At 48.5% G+C, this 19,405-nt stretch overlaps 3 protein-coding genes across 4 annotated transcripts in view; 1 reads left to right on the top strand and 2 right to left on the bottom strand.

The window, feature by feature from the left end:
• The window catches only part of Rpl17 (ribosomal protein L17), a 390,846-nt gene that overhangs the window by 85,298 nt on the left and 286,143 nt on the right, over window positions 1-19,405 (bottom strand). The gene's annotated exons all lie outside the window — the stretch shown is intronic.
• Dym (dymeclin) overlaps window positions 1-19,405 on the bottom strand; it is a 262,842-nt gene that overhangs the window by 1,036 nt on the left and 242,401 nt on the right. The gene's annotated exons all lie outside the window — the stretch shown is intronic.
• Window positions 1-19,405, top strand: part of Ctif (cap binding complex dependent translation initiation factor) — a 464,175-nt gene that overhangs the window by 353,966 nt on the left and 90,804 nt on the right. The gene's annotated exons all lie outside the window — the stretch shown is intronic.

Raw genomic sequence — 19,405 nt, 5'->3', positions numbered from 1 at the left:
ACCCCTCCCTCAAACGGTCTCTTTTTTTTTTTTTTTTTTTTTTGGTGTTTTTTCGAGACAGGGTTTCTCTATGTAGCCTTGGCTGTCCTGGACTCACTTTGTAGACCAGGCTGGCCTCGAACTCACAGCGATCCGCCTGCCTCTGCCTCCTGAGTTCTGGGATTAAAGGCGTGCGCCACCACGCCTGGCTCCCTCAAACAGTCTCAATGTTCTTCTGACTGTGTAAAGTTCCCTGGGACATACAGACGTTGGGTGTGGACAAGTGCTTGTTTAAGTGGTTCTGTTAATCCATCTGTGAGATAAATTCTTTGCAATAAAGTGATCCTTACTCTTTTTTATTTTATTGGTTTCTGAGACAGGGTTTCTCTGTGTAGCCTTGGTTATCCTGGACTGGCTTTGTAGACCAGGTTGGTCTTAAACTCAAAAAGATCTGCCTGCCTCTACCTCCGTGCACCACCACTCCTGGCTTGCTTGCTTTTTTTTTAAAGAAAGTCCTGAGCAGTGAGCTGAAGGGGGAGGCGTGGTCATATGGCTAGGAAGCATCTGTCTCTCTGTCCAGCGTCAGCCTCATCCTACTGCAGACAGAGAGCCTGAGGTCCTCCCTCTCAGGGCTGTGGGAAGCTCTGCACGCTCTCTAGGACTCATGGCCTTTTGAGCAGTCAGCTTAGTGGCCTGAGGTAGCATCAGGACTTAGCTTCTAACTAATGTTGTTTCTGCCTGGGACAGAAGAAGGGTCTTCCTGAAGCCTGACGAGCAGCGGGGGTCTACTGAAAGCCTTTTAGCTTTCTCCCAGACAAGAGGGTCCATGTGGAAACCCCTGTTGCAGGCAGGGTAGGGAGAGCAGGGACGAGTCAGGGTCCTAGGATGGAGGTGGAAGGCTGAAGGGGAGGCCTGGAAGAGGAGGAACAAGGCATCCACAAACAGCCACAGCCACAGCTACAGGCATCTCCTGTGCTGCTGGCTGTGGCTGCATCCCAGAGTGCTCGGGGGTGGTCCTAACTCCGGGGTCAGTGACTGAACTGGGGAGGTAGTGCCATGTACTGAGCATGAAACATGTCCTTGCCGCACATACAGACAGAGAGTCCATCGTCACAAGGACAGAGAGTCCTTCGTTGTCCTGAGTCTTTTTTTTTTTTCTTTTGAGACAGGGTCTCTCTGTGTAGCCTTAACTGTCCTAGCCTTGCTTTGTAGACCAGGCTGGCCTCGAACTCACAGTGATCGCCTGCCTCTGCCTCCTGAGTGCTGGGATTAAGGGCGTGTGCCACCACCTCCTGGCTCTTTGCCCTGAATCTTATCACAGAGCACATTTGTTTATCTGAGTGTCTGCTGCTTGGTGCCAGGAGGCCTCTGAGGGCTGGGGGCCTAGGGGTGGAGCAGTTCCTGTTCTCACAGGAAGTACACTCTCATGGAAGGAGAACCAGAGTAGCAGTGGAGACAACAGTGAATACTTATAACCAAGGAGTGAGAAAGGAGATATGCTGCGGGGCCTGCCATGACAGCGTGGTCAGGCGGAGTGGGCAGCCCTTGAGACAGCAGGTGTGCATCCCACGGCATGCTATCCTGTGGGTCTAGGAGGCAGCAGGAAGCATCAACGCTAATAAGTAGCGTCTGGATCCAAGAACACAGAGCTCCGTGGACTCTGGACTAAGGTCTTGGGAGTCTTGGAAGGGTCTGAAGAAGGTTGGGGCATTAAAAATAAAATGCCTGAAACAGTTGCCCCCATCCCTGAGACTGAGGCCTCATGGTGGTTCACTAGGGGAGGTGGAAACTTTGGTTTCGACTAAAATGGTACTAGCTGAAGGATTCTACAATTTAGGAAAGGGAGGTTTGTGTAGACAAGGCATGCGCGCGTGCGCGCGCGCGCGCGCGCACGCACGCACGCACACACACACACACACACGAGGGGGGGGGGGAGACTCACAGGCACACATTGTAGGAATTTTGAAGTAACAGAATAATACAGCCTGAAAACACCCATGTGCCAGATCCCAAGAGTTCCAGAATGATCTAGGAGGGACTGAGCAGAACAGAGATTATTCTGCGGCTAGGGGAGTTCTGAGTTACATTCTGAAAAGGCTATGGAGTGTTCTTACTGAGGAAGTGCTCTGGCCTTCCCCGTCACTGCCACTCAGCATAGGCAGTTAGTTCTACCTGCAGTAAAAGCAGCTCCTTACTGTTGGGCCCCAGAGTGTCATGTGAGTATGAATATGTGCCAACAACTACAGTGGTAATCTTTGTGGAAAATCAGCATCTGTAGCAACAGCGCACAGCTAGAAGCTAGCACCACACTACAGTCTGCATGTGTTATTCAAGGATCGCTCCCCACACAGCCTTGATCCAAACAGCATAATCCTCCCCTACCAGAAGTGGTTAGCTCAGCATTAGCTCTTGAAGAACCCAGCACACTGCTGCTCCCACAATGCTTTGCATTTAGTGTGGCAAAGCAGCCATTAAGCTTTTTTGTTGTTAGAATTAAAAATGACTCAAGGGCTGGGTGTGGTGGCACACACCTTTAATCCCAGCACTTAGGAGGTAGAGGCAGGGAGATCTTTGTGAGTTTTAAGGCCATCCAGGGCTACAAAGAGAGACCCTATCTCAAGAAACAAATAAAACAACAACAAAACCAAACTAACCGAACAAAAATGACTCAGGGGTGTGAGGTCTCTTCTCTACACAGTGACACACTGGGGAGGTTTTCTGAGAAGGTCTTAGAAGGAGGCATGATGTGACCTTTGTGAGACCATTGTCTATGTCTAAGGAGGTTGGAACTGCTCCAACATAACCCTCTTCCAGCTGAGCTGCAGAGAGCTAGCCAAGAGTTATTACTAAGTTAAGCTACTGGCTGTCACCAAATGTACCTACCCTCACAGCACTTGGGCATTTTTGTGACTGTCCTGATGGAAAGGGTGTGAGTCAAAGATAGTCCTGAAATCTGGAGGCTATAGAAATGGAAAAAAGCACCCTGCAGTGCTGGGCGTGGTGGCCCATGCCTTTAATCCCAGCACTCGGGAGGCAGAAGCAAGTGGATCAATGTGAGTTTGTGGCCAGTCTGGTCTAGAAAGTGAGTCCCAGACAGCCAGGGCTGCACAGAGAAACCCTGTCTTGAAAAACCAAAAAAGCAAGCATCCAGCACCCCTGGGTGGTCTATCACACCAAGAGTTACAAACTGGAATCCATCTCACTCTCTTCAAAGGTACAAAAAGGGGACTGTCCCTTGCATCTAAGTAAACAACTTACAGAGAAAAGCCAAAGCTCCTACTGTGCTAGCAGTCTCCCTGACAGAGGGTATAGTGGCCAGTGCGCCCTGGAGTTTATCATTATGAAAGCTCACTAGGACAAGCTGCCAACAGCAGATGCGGGTGCTTTTACAATGAAGCTGGTATCCGAGCTGAGCAATGAGTATTTCAATGGAAGTTCTCCATAATAACAGTAATTATTCTCTAGCGCTGGGGACGCAGAGGCAGGAGGACCTCTGCGTGTTCCAGGCCAGCCAAGGCTTCAAAGTAAAAACCAATCAACCAATTACCTAGCTAACATAACTGATTATATATCAGGCACATTAAGATGTTCTTATGTACTCATTTAATCTCTGAAGCAATGAGAAAAACTATTCAGAAGGCATCACTTAAATCCTCCCCTCAGCCGGGTGTAGTGGTGTGTCCCAGCATCAGGACACGGAGGCAGGCAGACCAGACCTCTGTGAGTTCCACGCCAGCCTGGTCTACAGAATTTGGTCAAGGACTGACAGGGTTAAAACAGAGAAACCCTGTCTCAAAAAACCTAAACCAAACCAAAATCCTGCCCTGCCCCTTCTTTCCCTGCTTCTCCTTTCTTCTCCAGATATTTCCCAAGGGCCTAACATGTAGTAAGCATAAGACTAAAGGTAAGGCTGCGACTAAGATGTGCCCAGACCCAGAGTTCACGAGGAAGAGCTCTGCCTTTATTAGTTGTGACTGTGGAAGTCTCGTACCCTGCTTAGACTCACGCTGCTAGAATGCAGTTTGGCACTGTCCCCTGAGATTTTGCATTTAACTGTCCTAACCTCACAGCTGTACACACAGATGAGGTAAGCCATGTGATGACAGAAAGGGCATTGCAGAATGTCTAACACAGAGCAGGCAGCCAGTGAACACTCGCTGTTGCTACTGACAGGACAATGGCATTCAATGACCAAATGCAGGAGACCAGACATACTGCGATGGGGTTGCAAGTCCATTTCTCCTATGCTCCTCACCCAGATGGCACCTGTCACTTGAAATCCAGCTTCCTGGCTCCCTGCACAAAAGCTAGGAAGAAGAGCTTAGACATGGCTCCAAACACCAGGCTCGTGGCCACAGATATTTCTAAGCAACAAAGCTATGTCACTTTTGAAAGGAGACAAAGAGTGGCCTCTATTCTTATCACAGAAGCAGGCCAGTGGGAAGGGAGAGTGGCCCTGAGGCAGGCTTACAGTTACAGTAATGTGGCAGGGAGCCATTTCTACTATGTATGTGAAGTTGGGACCATGACACAAGTATTCGTAAGATTCTGTGGCACCTTCAGAACATCCAAGATGGAGCTGGGGTTGTGGAGCAAGTCCTCTGAGAGGCATGGGACCTGGCAGGTGGGGCTGAACCAAGGGAGGACCCTGGTATTTTTGCTTGGAGCCTGCAGGAACAACCCAATAGAGTGCTTGGGTGATGTGACATTGAATGAAGTAAAACACACACACACACACACACACACACACACACACACACACACACACACACACACACACACACACAAATACACCCCCCTTTACCAAGAGCACCCTACTGAAAAGACATGTGGTGGGCCCAGCCCACAGGTTTACAGCCTTCTCAGCCCTCACTGGGGCACTGGGCTGATCCTGTTTTTAACCATTTCACACATAACCACACCACAGAAAAGCAGGAACCTTCCGAGTATCTGGCATATTAGTGACACTTATTTGCTGACCTGAATGAACAAAGGAGTTCATGACCAGACAACAATCCTGTGTCAGGTCTTTTTGTTTGTTTGTTTTTGAGACAGGGTTTCTCTGTGTAGCCATGGCTGTCCTAGACTTGCTTTGTAGACCAGGCTGGCCTTGAACTCACAGTGATCCGCCTGCCTCTGCCTCCCGAGTGCTGGGATTAAAGGCCTGCGCCACCACGCCAAGGTCTATGTCAGGTCTTATAGAAGCTGCTGTACAGACAGAAAAGTGAAGCTTGGCCAGGTTGAGTAACCTGCCAAAGGGGCCACAGCCAGCAGACTGGACTCTTTCACTGCAGCCTCTCCAACCAAGGACCAGGGTGTCTGTCCTCTGAACATCAACAGCTAGGGTAGGATGAGGTTTTCATGTCTTCCAAGAAATGTTCTTCAGTGGTCTCACTCAGCCTGGGTGCCTTCACCGTGACATGCAGGTCACTTACATGGTTCATAAAGGACTGGTGTACAAATGGCACAAACAGAGACCTGCTTTCCAGACTGGTGACATGAGGTGAATGACTGAAAGCACAAGGTAAAGTCTCTTCTACTGGAACGAGTTATTGGTAAGCCTAGCTGACCAAGGACCTGAAAGAGCAGATGATGAGCATAAATGGTTTAAGGTGCAAGATGCTCTCCAGCCAAGCTGAGGCCTGTGTCCACAGCTGGACAGGCTGGACCTGCAATGCATTGACCGTGCCTCCCACCCCAACCTGCCTGTGTGGCTAGCTATAGAGACTTGAACAGATTTAAGACCATGCGCTTCTCTGAGATGCCTTAGACTGTCAAGAGCCAAGGAAGTGGGGGGGGGGGGGCGAGGTTATTAGAGCTAAAGACACGGGGCACGTTTTCTAAGGATGCAGTCCAAGAAATGTCATGTCTGGAAGTCATATCACCAACAACCCAGAACGAGGCACCCTTCTCTGTATACTCTTCTGCAAGCCTATGAAGACCAACAGTGCTGTCCTGTGTGGCTGAGGGACATCCACCTTCCTCACTCAGGAGTGTCTCCATCCCTGGCTCCCCGACAGGTGCTACTGGCATCTGGAGTCCAGCTGTGGGCCAGTGGACACTGAGGTCAGCTCAGTGCTTCCCTTTCTCCTCCTATACTCTGGTTCTCCTCAGGACGCCCTGTGGCTCCTGCCAGTGACTTTTGGGTTACTGTGGCCTGAAGACCACTGGTGTTCCGGGAAGGGAGAGGTGATGGAGAGGGACAAAGGGACTGCCGGACAGGCCAGGAAGCTCGTCTGGCCTGGCCAGTGCAGGCAGCAGCTGGCTGTATAAGCCCAGGTGGCTCCGGTTGGAGGCCTGGCTTTCACACTTCTCTCCAAGATTCCTGGCCTGTAGCTTAGTCCCAAAATGAGAGAAAACACATCTCTGAAGCCTGAAGCTTGGTCTTTGTCCAAAGCCACTTAAAACAATCCTGTTGTTTTGAGTTTTGGAGCCAGAGGTAAAGCTAGACTCTCAAGTGACCCAGAACTTTTTTTTTTTTTAAATCAGTTCCAGTGAAATCAACGTACCACAGTGGGACATGCGGATGCTCAGCTCAGCGACAAAGCATAAGTCTGATGTGGCAGAGAGACCTGGTTGTACCAAGCACAGCCAGAGCCTACAGCCTGTCTGCTGTCAGTCATGTGACCGGAGAGAACCCACAGGAAGTCGGCGAGCAGATGTAGGTACAACTGTAATAATTTTATTACCACAGAAGTTCAGTGAGATTTCCAGTTTCCACCTAAAGTCTATACAGATAGCATCAGACATCCAGCAGGCACCTGGCATAGGGCCAGGAAGCTAATGCAATTTACAATCAAACGGCTACACGGCACACTGAAAAAAGTTTTCTGCATACAGTGAGTGGGGTAGACAAGCAGAGGGTGGCCACTGGGTCCGAGGCAGCCAAAACGGACTGGCAGCTGTGGTAGCCTGGGCCTGACCAGCAAGCTGCTGTCCACAGTGCTGGCGTGGGCTGTGCAGCCTGTTTAGACAGTGGGATGGTGGCCCCATGAGCCTGCCACATGACAGCAAAAAACAAAACAAAACAAAACAAAAAACAACCCTGCGCCCTTTGAGGTCCATGGTTGTATTACAGAACGTGGGGGCTATATAGCCTCCTGCTACCCCGCAACCTGAGACCATTAGGGCGTAACTTCCATCTTTCCGCCTCCTGTCACTGAACAACATCTCCACCTGAGTACTGCGTGTGGAGCTGCAGAGGAAAGAGGATTGGTGCTCTGCGAAGATCTGGGTGGACGACAGCAAGAGTCACAGGGGCCAGCGGAACATGATGAGACGGGAAGAGGAGGTCCCTGAGGACTCTGGCTGGTCCTGCCTGATATTGGCACAGAAGGGTTAGATTGGGCAGGTGGGAGCAACAGTGAACTGACAAATCTGGAAGCTCGGGAGCCATCAATTCATCTACTTATTGGCTGAGCAAAACAGAAGGACAGAATGAGCTGCAAATGTGTCAAGATGCGGCCACCAGTAGAAAGAGGACAAGCTCTGAGCAAACACCATGCAGCGCTGGGTGCTATGGGCAAAGTGCTTCTAGCTCTCACAATGCCACACCTCCTAGTCCTTCCTAAACAGTGCCACCAACTAGGGACCAGGTATTCAAACACGTGAGCCTATGGGGCTCATTCCCATTCAAACCACCACCACCACCACCACACACACACACACACACACACACACACACACACACACACACACACTCACACACACACTATAAAAACCCACAAAGCTGAAACTATGAAGGCCATAGTTGGGTGCCTCAGAAGGTCACAATCCACCACACGTCACTGGATACTCAGGAGCCCACCTGGAGCTCTCTGGGAAGTAAGCTACCACCAGGAGACCTGTTAGCAGACACAATCCTCAAAGCTCAGGCACGTGGAGCTCAGAAATGGCTTCAGAACTTCTGAGTGCCTATGACTCTTAGAAAGATTAAAATATATAAAGTTGATACTCCCCACACTGACCAGCATATCAATATTTTTAAAAATATTGATTTCATTTTTAGAAATGCATTTATTATACTAATTTTTTTTGTTTTTGTTTTTAAATATAATTTATTTATTTATTGTATATAAGTGCTTTATCTGCAGAAGAGGGCATCGGATCACATTATAGATGGTTGTGAGCCACCATGTAGTTGCTGAGAATTGAACTCAGGACCTCTGGAAGAGCAGGCAGTACTCTTAACCACTGAGCCATCTCTCCAGCTCCTGTTTTTGTTTTTTTTGTTTTTTGAGACAGGGTTTCTCTGTGTAGCCTTGGCTGTCCTAGACCCGCTTTGTAGACCAGGCTGGCCTCGAACTCACAGCGATCCACCTGCCTCTGCCTCCTGAGTGCTGGGATTATAGGTGTGAGCCACCACGCCCGGCTTTGTTTTTTGTTTTTTAAGACAGGGTTTCTCTTGTAGTCTTGGCTATCCTGGACTTGCTTTGTAGACCAGGCTGGCCTCAAACTCACAGAGATCCACCTGCCTCTGTCTCCTGAGTGCTGGGATTAAAGGTGTGCACTACCACACCCGGCACTAACTTTTAATATTACATAAAATAATGGGTCCTAAGGGAACGAGCCACATGCTAAGATGGCTTACAGGAAGTGCATGCAATCTGACTAGAACAGCAGCCGCCTCCACGCACAGCAGATGTGCCCCCCAGTACTCAAGAGCCTACCCAGGGGCTCAGTGAGCAAATAACAAACACAGGAGTGTAACTTATTTGTGAACAAATCTGAGAGCCATACATGATAAAACGTTCGGGGCTGGAGAAACTGCTCGGTGGCTCAGAGCACTGACTGCTCTTGCAGGGGCCCAGGTTCGGGTTCTACCGTCTGCTTGGCTGCTCATAATCATCTGCAAGTCCAGTTCTAAGGGATCTGATGTCTTCTGCCCTCCACCGGCACCAGGCATGCAAGTGGTGCACAGACACACATGCAGGCAAAATATTCAATGACACAAAATAAAGTAACTTGTAAAGATTAAAAAAGGAAGTGTAGAAAGGGTCCTGAACACGAGGTGAATTAGTAGGGCAGTGGCCCACAGTTATCTGGGACCAGATGAGCCTTATGCAGCCCATGGCACCAAGGAGAAAGGAGCTGTGCTGTTTGGAACTCTGGAAGGTTAGTGTGTATAACCGGGAAGGCCCTGCCATCAGACAGTGGGCCACAGCACGGGTGGGTAACATTGCATTTCACGTGGCTCTCACTATGGGAAAGGAAGAAAAGCCTTTTACAAATGCACTGGCCATGGGGATTGAGGCTAGCATGAAGCACAGTATGTAAAATGAGAACTCCCATTTTCAGTGAGTTCTTTACCTTGGACTCATGGTCAGGTTGCAGTGTGGGTAAAAGACGATGATATGTGGCCTCGAGTGTAAACCTGAGCTGCAATCGTGTCTTTACACTTATTTTCCAGACCAATTTGTGGAGTGAAGAGCTAGAAGCAGGTTCTGCATCATATTTAGATAAATTCATGAGAAGAAAGGATCTTTGCCATATGTGAGATGTATACATAGGGAGCTACATGTAAAATGGTGTGCCCGAGGGTGATGGGACAAGGACAAACAGAAGACTCAGCAGCACCCTCCCTCCCGCCTGGATCGTGGTGCAGTCTGGACTGTGTCATCAGGTGGGACGCCAGCCTTTGCCATGTACATAGCACAGGTATTTCGAAAGGGAATTCCAGCTAAGACCATCTGAGGTAAGATACTGCTGGACTGTCTTAGTAGTTAGCTTCTCTGAATGTTCTTTGGACTTAAGTTTTAAGCAAATTTGATGGTCTCTAAGCTCCCAAAGGAGCTATTTGCAAGTCCTATCTTGGTTATCCCTTAGCAAGAAGGAGAAGCCAGGCGCTGCCAGCATCCTTGGTGCCCATGTCAGCAGGGGACTCTCCTCTGCTGACAGGAGTCTTCATGGCTACGAAGCCAGAAGCCAGTGATGCTGCCTTCTACACCCAGGAAGATCACACTGCAAGCCCACTTTTGGGTGTGTGTGAGCTGTGGATGGAACCTAGACCCCAGAGAGTCTCATGATCACTCAGAGATCACATGGGCCTCACTATAGGCAAGCAAGCTCTGTCACGACCCACAACTTTTAGGTCGTGACAGGGTAGGCTTCTGAGAGGTCTCACTCTGTAGATTGGTCTGAAACTCAGTGTAACCTTGAATTTGCGGCAATCCTCTTGTTTTAGTCTCTCAAGTACAGGGATTACATATATGAGCCACATAATTCCAAAGCCACAATTCTGACATGTTATGGCTCTAAGGAGGGGACACTGCCTTTGTGTCCCAAGGATCTCTGTGACCCGAGGGAGAACCACTTAGGCCGAACCTGACCGTGCCTTCCCTGCCTGGTGACACTTCAAGATAAGTCATCAATAAACCCAAAGCACATCATGTCAAAGCCATCAGAACTAACAAATCTCAGAAGTCGGTGTTGTGCACCATTGACTGAGCTGGCCCTACGACGTGGACATTGAGGTTGGGTAGATATAAGATTCCCTCTGGGGTTTCCCTAAACACCCTGGCAAGTCTCAGCCATCTATCTCTTCAGCTGTCACTCAAAGAATCTAGAAACATCCAAAGTTCTTTACCCCAGCACTGTCAAGAACAACCAAAGAGGCTGTTAACGTTGTCACAGGGTCCATACTGCCTTCTTTGCCTTCAAAACAAAGTTGAGACAGGATTATAAACAAGGGCAGGAGATGCCATCACACATCAAATATGATCCAGACACCACACGGATGCCACCAGGGAAAGTACTTGCAGAAGCCCAGAGACAGCAGAAGTAGCAGTGTCTGTAAGCTGAAACAAAGACAGGATGTCTGTCTGTAAAGCCTGTTCCTTCCCTCTCACAATCCTGCTTTCCCATTCACGATCCTGTGTTATCCTCTCCAGGGTCAAAAGGCAGAGCCAGATGTGACTAACCTTTTGACATAGTGACATGCTGTTGTCAAACTGGAGAGCCACAGATTAGTTTTTTTTTTTTTTTAAACAGGGTCTCTCTGTACTAGCCTTGGCTGTCCTGGACTTGCTTTGTAGACCAGGCTGGCCTTGAACTCCCAGTGATTCGCCTGCCTCTGCCTCCTGAGACAGATTGAGTTTTTAAAAGAGCTGACCATGCTTAGGTGCTGGATTTTGTGTTGGGCTACATTCACAGGTATAGGTGGGCTTGAGGCATCATCCTCCGAGGACTAACAGCGTAAAAACTGGTCATCATATCCAAACCCAGGGCTTTGAAATGGCCTTAGTTAGAGACATAACTGTTTGGGTATAGATCCATACAATCTCTAAATTGTTAACAAAGGAAATTAAGTATTTTTACATCTTACATTTTTATGGATGAGAATAAGACAGATGGAAAAATATGCTTTAGGTGGCAAAGTAGCGACACTCAGCTAGCATATGATGCCAGAGAAGAGGCAGCCACATGCTGTGAGGAGGGCTGTAAGTGGACCCAGCCTCCCACTGACTGCTCAAACTGGCCACAGGGTGACACAGGTGAGCGCACGTAGTCTGTGGCAGAGCTGTAGAACGGTAGCTGGGAAGAACCAGGCGTGGAGCTGGAGACTTGGTGTTTATACGTGGCGGCTCTGGAGCACGAGGATATGGACTCAGGGCAGGGGCTTGCGAGACACCATGCTATGCCATTCAGAATCTGAAAGCTGCGCCAGGCATAACACTAACATCTGCTTTGTTTCACGTCCCTAGCTAAGGTAGATTGGAAGTGGCAAAAGACAGGTATTTGGCACTGAATGCTCTCCATAGCAACTGTTGGCTTTACCAATTATTTGGAGTTAAAACAAATACACTGAAGAAGCATAGACTTCTATGATGACCCACACCTCTGTAATGTCGGCTGTGGATGGTGGAGCAATCAGGCCATGTTGAGTTTTCTAGCAGGCTGATGGTAACAAAGTCAGACCCGTACTCCCCACCCCCACCCCGACGGTCGCCTCATCTGTAAACTACTGTGGCTGCCGAGGCCTGCTCTAAGCAGTGGGGAGAACGAGGCTGAAGCCTGGCCAGCACACTGGAGTGGTTTCTGTAGACATGCTGTCCTGAGTAAGCACATCCCTTGGCCTGTCTTGCTCCATGATGCTATGGAAGGCCACAAGAGCCCATGCTCTGCCTGCAAGGACGAGCAACTGGAAAGCAGAGCGCCCTCCCCTTGTCTTGCGCTCTGCCACCTGCAGGCAGAGCAGATGAGGCACAGCGCCACCTGCAGGCAGGGCAGATGAGGCACAGCGGTGGAGGAAGCCCAAGCAGGCTTCAGTTGCTCTAAATTCCCATCTGTCAATAAAGGCGGATGCATTGCTTATCTCTTTCTGTTTTTAGGGAACAACCATGGATAATTCAATTGCTTGTACACTGCAAGCATGAAAATTAAACAGAACTGGAATTTACCTTGAAAATAATCACAAAACATCTTAAAGGAGCTTTCAAAAAGGAAACTGAATTTAAACAATTAACTTACTGTATTTTACAAACAGGATCCAGGAACCAAACTATAAAAGATTTTTGAGAGCAAGGAATGCAGAATACACTTTATAATAATAATAAAAAAAATCAAGATTCTGTTCTGTCAAAAAAAAAAAAAAACCATAAAAAGCTAATCAAACCCAGTCAAATACTCAGCTCCAAACAAAAACCAAAAACCCAGGCGAAAGCAGTAAGAATGGAGAAGGAGTGGGCTCAGGAGTGAGGTACACTGGCAGGAGCAGAGGCCTTGAAAACGCTGCCTTCTTTTCAAAAGATTCAGAATAAAGAAAAGGATCCAGTCTGATCTGGGATCTGGAAGCAGAGCAGTTTGCCCTGTGGACACATCTACAAGGCCTCGGAGTCTGCCGAGCACGTGAGCTCTTTCTCCAAGACAGAAGTTAGGCGGTCTCTCCTGCAGGCCAGGGGCTGAATGTCTGTGTCCAACCCCCACTCAAAGGGTGAACTGAAGGGTGATGGTATTTGAAAGTGGGGTCCTTGGGGGTTGATCAGGTTATGAGGAATCATAAGTGGGATTAGTGATGTAGTAAAAGGCAGCCCAGAGAGCTAGTGACCTCCTTCCACAGCTAGGAGGGTGAGAGAGAACCAGGCACCAAACTTTCAGGCCTTCATCTTGGATTTCCAGCTTCCAGAGCTGGGAGAAATCCTGGTGTTGACTATAAGCTACCTGGTTTCCAGGATATTTTTAGTAGCCTGAATAAACAAGACAAAACAGTAACCTATCGACCCTTCCTTCTTTTTGTTAATTATGCCTACTGATTATATATATATATATATACATATATGTATGTACGTATGTATGTATATGTGTGTGTATGTATGTATGTATGTGTGTGTGTGTGTATGTATGTATGTGTGTGTGTTTCTTTGTCATCTGGCTGATGGGTGTGTCTTATGATTACACTGGGATCCTAATCAAATGGTCAGCACTTGGTTGCTCTGCTGGCTGTCCTGGTGGTCAGAGCTCAGTGGCTGTAAAAGGTGAGGGTGCAGGCATACTGCACTTTGCTGCTCTGTGGGGGAGGGATATACAACTGAAGGCTTACTCAGAGTGACAGTAGGCCCAACATCCCGACTGAGACAGTACCTGCATTCACAAGGGTAGAGGACAGTTCAGTGGCCTGTGTAGGCACTGCTAGCTCCAGTGATTAACTCATGACAACTCTTGTTTTATCTACCTCAACTTCTTTCTTTTGAATTGTTTTTGTGCTAATTCTAGACATAAATTTTGTCCGAGAATTATCAAACAGGTAAGAACAAATTAAATTACAGGGTGGCCCTTTGTACTATAAAATCCATTTATTAAAACTATGAAACACAGCCTTTTGGTTGTGGCGGGGGCAGCAGAGGCGGTGCACACCTTTAATCCCAGCACTCAGGAGGTAGAGGTGGGCACATCTCTGAAGTTGAGGCCAGCCTGGTCTACAGAGTGAGTTTCAGTATAGCCAGGGCTACACAGAAGACCTCTGGGATTGCAGCATTTTCTTGGAGAGCTAAGATAAATGCAAATGGGAGAGATCACTAAAGCACTCTCTAACGTGGCCTACTGTGACAAGTCATCTGCTGGGTGTCACACAGTAAGAGCTAACTCTAGTCCTGGTGCATTTGAGGGTCTTTGCAGGGGGGAGCATGTGACCTTTAAGCTTTCCTTGCACCAGCCTCTTCACAGAGGAAGTCCCCAGGTCTTCTGAGTCCTTCATGCTCATGTCTGCCTCTGTGCCATCTGCAGAGATTCTGAGATAGTCCTGAGGAAGAGGCCATTAGGGAGGTTCTGTGGGCAGAGAATTATCCTGAAGCTTATTCAACTAAGAACAGGTTCAAAGCTCCCCACAAAGGGTGATGAGGAACTGTGAGCAAAAGGCCTCACCATGAAATGTAATGGCAACATGAGAGCCCGTGACAGACCACTGGGATGGACTGACAGGGCCTCTGAACAGGTGTGGATAACCTAGGTGCGCTCAGGAGACAGCCACCACAACCCTTCCAAGCCAAGGCATTAGTTAGGGGTGCTAGTGCAAGGCTGTAATCCCAGCCCTTGGGAGGCAGAGGCAGGAGGCTCAGGAGTCAAGGCCAGCCCCATACGTCACATCAGGCCTGAGGCTAGTCTAGGCTCTGAGATCCTGAAATAAACAAACCAACAGTCAAACAACAACAAAGACAAGGCAGCGGTGATGAGGCCTCAGGGAAGCCAGGGCAGTGGGGGGGGGGGGGTGTGAGCAAGCTTTGGGGAGGAGGTGGCAGACAAGTGTGCTATGTGAGTAAGAGGCAGGGACTGGGCATGCAGAGGCGGAAGGAAGGGCCAGGCAGGGGGATGACACAGGGCTAGAGGCCAGTGGCTCCAGCTGTGTGCAGTGTCGGGGAGGGTAAGAAGAGGAGACCCAAGCCTAGCGCACATTCAGTGCCAGGCATGACTGGACTGTGGCTGGGAGCCTTGAGGAAGAAAATGGTCCACAGGGCTTGGAGGTGGAACAGTTCCGCAGAGGAAGAGCAACACGGGCTGAGTGTCAGGGTCCAGATGACTGCGGGAAAGGCCTGGCCTCAGGAGACACCAGAGGAAACCAGGAAGGGTGAGGAGCAAGGAGAGTAGGCAGGGAGAGGGAGGTGTGGCAGGCAGGGAGGCCGCAGAGGCGAACAGCCAAGGTCAGGAGCTGATCTTTGTAACTTGTTTCTCACTAAGAACAAAGAAGACAGAATTCCATCTCCCTGGGGTTGGTTCTGATAACGTGCCTTTATCTCTTGGCCTGGTCTCTGCAACCACCCCTGGGAAAGGGTCCTGTACAGCTGGCTTCATGGGGCCTGATGAGGCCCTGGGGACCCACGGCCGTGGAGCAAGCTGTCTGAAGAGTTGCAAACCATAGTTCTCACCCTTTTCAAGCACGAGAAAAGAGGGTCCAAGAGGAAGTCAACTCTTTATTTTTTTTTTAAATAGAGTTTCTTTTTTTTTTTTTTTTTAGTTTTCGAGACAGGGTTTCTCTGTGTAGCCTTGGCTGTCCTGGACTCGCTTTGTAGACCAGGCTGGCCTTGAACTCACAGCGATCCGCCTGCCTCTGCCTCCCAAGTGCTGGGATTAAAGGCATGCGCCACCACGCCTGGCTTAATAGGGTTTCTTGGTTCTGCACTTTAATCTCAGTTCATCAGCTCTGTAAACATTAGAATCAGTAACAATGGCTTAGGATCAAAGACTCCTCGTCACCGAAGACGACCTTTCTGCATATTTATCCAGCTCCCACTCAGGACCCATAGAGTAACACCTACGTCAGTCCCCAGACCTTGACTGGAGCTCTAGGGCCCACACAGGTCAGGTGAGGAGACCAATGTACTCGTGTCCTCACAGGTCTCAGGAGACATAGATACCACAAGACAAAAACAAAAACAACAACAACAACAACAAAAAGACAAGAGCCGGGTGAGGTGGTGCACGTCTTTAATCCCAGCACTTGGGAAACAGAGGCAGGCAGATCTCTGAGTTCGAGGCCAGCCTGGTCTACAAAACAAGTCTAGGACAACAAACCAACCAACCAACCAAACAAAAAACCAACTTATTTCGGGGACAAGAGGCATACGCAGTAGGACTACGGCTTGACTCCAGCCCTTGGCCAAGCCTGTTCCTAGTGCACAGCACACCAGCTGCTCCAATGACTGCATGACTTGGGAAGGAAATAGGAGCCCTGTGGCACAGAGAGGTGAGGGGCTCTGGCTTAGAAAGCTTGACTCTACTTCTAGACATAGCAGCTAAGTGTTACGATGAGCCTGGGAAGCCATTTAGACAGAGAAAGAAGGCAACAGTTTACCACTCAGGGGCTTCTTGTATGCACCTGCATGGCCACTGCTATCAATGGCTGTGCTCTTACCTTCCTCCTTCTGCCGGGGCACAGCTAGAGTGAGTGGAGGCCTGATAACGGAGACTTACTCCAAAGTCTCCCATCATTAGGACAAAGACAACAATAAGAGAACAAGCACACATTCAGCACATTACATGTGTGTGAGCACTTACACACACACACACGATTGATCACACATACACTTTTCCAAGGAACCTCAACTGAAGATTCTGGGCTCTGTCCCTGCCTACACCAACACAGGCTGTGAAGTGGCAGGCCAGGTGAGGAGGAAGCACAGGGCATTTCTTATCCATGTCTGAAGGATCCTCAATTGCTGCAAAACTGGGCTAGGAAGTTGTATTCTTTTTTTTTTTTTTTTTTTGAGACAGAGTCTCTCTGTTATGTAGCTCTGGTTGTCCTGGAACTTGCTATGTAGACCAGGCTGGCCTTAAACCTGCAGAGATCTACCTGTATTTGCTTTCTGGGTGCTGGGATTAAAGGCCTGTGCCACCACACCCAGCACCAGCAATTTATAGAAAGGAAACACTAAGTAGCCACTCTCAAGGATGAGGTTTTAAATTATTTTACCTATGAATCAAAATCATAATTTATAAGCCTATATTGACTCATACAAATTATATAAAATTTAATCAGAACAACACACCTATAAAAAGTAGTATCCTGTAAAGATTCTAGATTGGAAACACACATTTCTGATTTCAAGCAGAATGTGACTGAGACACAGCTGTTTGCCTAGCATGGTCTAGACCTGGGCTCAATGCCCAGCATTAGAAAGGGAGGAAATGTAAAGGATGCTTTACAAAGCCATCCATGAGAAGTGGGACCCTGAGACTTCAGTTACCCAAGATGGTCCCTTCACCCTCACCTTTCACCACCAGCCCCTCAAAGTCACAACTTTGAAATAAAACATCTTTGTGATAAACATGCAGACCTCTGTAGCCGATGCGTAGTTCTGAAAACACCCACTCTAGGGAAGGTTTCCATAGCATGGATCTGTGTCCTCACAAGGCCATCAGTAGAAAATGTCACATCACTTTCTGAGGGGTACACTAAATTTTCAGCTGTGAGCTATTTGATTAAAACCAACTTGAAAACAAAGGCAGCTAACTTGAGAGGGCAGAGTGCACAGTCTGCAGCAGGCAGGCATTATGCACTGCTACAAGTCACCAGGGCCTTCAGACTTCTGCAACTGCACCTGAACAGGCCCAGAGTGCAACCAAGATGGCAGCTTACCTCACTTCAACACTGCTCTGCAATCCAGAGCCTTTGCTGAGTTATTACAGAAGTAGTTAATTTTTTTTTTCTTTTTTGGGTTTTTGAGACAGGCTTTCTCTGTGTAACAACTATGTCTGGCTATCCTGAACTCTCTTTGTACACCAGGCTGGCCTCGAACTCACAGAGATCAGCTTGCCTCTGCCTCCCCAGTGCTGGGATTAAAGGCATGCACCACCACCGCCCGACTTGTACTCCTTTTCTTATCCTTAGTCCTGGTCCTGCATCAAGTTCTTTATGAACACTGTTAAGGTCTACCTTGTTGCTACCATCCTTGTGTTTTGACAAATGACCTTTACTTTAATTAAGACTATAGCTGGGTGTGGTGGCGCATGCCTTTAATCCCAGCACTCCACGCAGAGGCAGGCGAATCTCTGTGAGTTCAAGGCCAGCCTGGTCTATGAAGTGAGTCCAGGACAGCCAAGGCTAACACAGAGAAACCTTGTCTTGAAAAACAAACAAACAAACAACAACAACAAACAAACAAAGACTATATATACCTGCCCATCCCATTAGAGTGTATGCCTACTATATACAGGGTTCCATGCTGGGTGTTAGGGATATCAGAAGGCAAATGACAGGCCTCTGTTAGGACACAGGGACATGCAGATTAGCAGTCTTGGTAGTCTTAGCAGAGGTAAGCAGCAAACCCTTGGTCTCTGGACTAAGGTATACTTATATGCTCATGAAAACATGAATAAACTGTAAACTATTATAAATCAGGTGTACTTTAAAGTAAGCATGTTAATCTTGCTATGATTCTTTCCAAAATAAAATAGCAAGAAAATTCACCAACAATGAGAGTCACTTAGCAACTGATGTGTTTTGGAAGGTCAGAGCTGGCCAGAGCAGTGCAGTATGGGAAGGTGAGAGTGAGGTGTAGATACCTCAGATGGAGGGCCAGCTTTTATTGATCCTCACGAGCATCACAGGGCCAAGACACACAAAGGCCAGTGGAAGCTGCAACCAAACTTGGGGATGGGAGGAGGCTGAGTGTAACCCCGCCATCACAGCGGCAGAACTGATCCTTGAGTGGCCAGTTAGGGAGTAGCTTGCAGTTAAGGAGGAAGCACAACAAATAAAAAGCCGGCCAGTAGTTAAACATTACCACACACACACACACACAAGGGCAGCTGCAGCTCTAGAGATACACATGGTGCTAGAATACAGAGCATCTAGGACCGCACCTCAGAGTGCAGTCCCTCTGAGACCCAGACAGAGCAGAGGAGCTACTGCCACAGCCACCCAGCACGCTGACACCAGCTTCCTGGGAAGATATTCTGCCAGTCAGAGAGTGTAGGCCAGAGAAAGACTCTGAATGAATGGACGCACATCATGAATGTCAATCATCAGAGCCTATGTGCCATCTCTCTGTGTGAGACCAGCAAGGGGCAGATCATTAGTAATAAGCGGAGGCAGCTTTTGGAGGCAGCTATGGAAAGAAATTTTGACTGAGAAGTGTCATGTGTGTCCGAGCACTCACAGCAATCTGCCTGCCTCTGCGTCCCGGAGTGCTGGGATTAAAGGTGTGTGCCACCAAGCCCGGCTAGAGTTGCTTCTTTGAAACAGTCACAAGATCTAACATCATTTTCCCCCCAGTCTGTGCAGCTGGAGGTGAGAGATGTTAAGACAAACCAACACAACCAAAATTATGTGAACATGCGTATACTTAGCTGCTTTGTTGGATTTAAAAATCCCACACAGTTTTCACATACTAACAAGAATGGACATTGAAACCAAGGAAATGGGCAATCCAGTTTCCTCTCTAGGAAGGATCACGTACATCCTAAACTGTCTCTGGGATTCCACATGCCCACCACT

This window comes from Acomys russatus, chromosome 20, assembly GCF_903995435.1.
Source record: "Acomys russatus chromosome 20, mAcoRus1.1, whole genome shotgun sequence".
Lineage (NCBI taxonomy): Eukaryota > Metazoa > Chordata > Mammalia > Rodentia > Muridae > Acomys > Acomys russatus.
The sequence above is the reverse complement of the archived record's forward strand: the minus strand, read 5'-3'. Positions and strand labels throughout refer to the sequence as shown.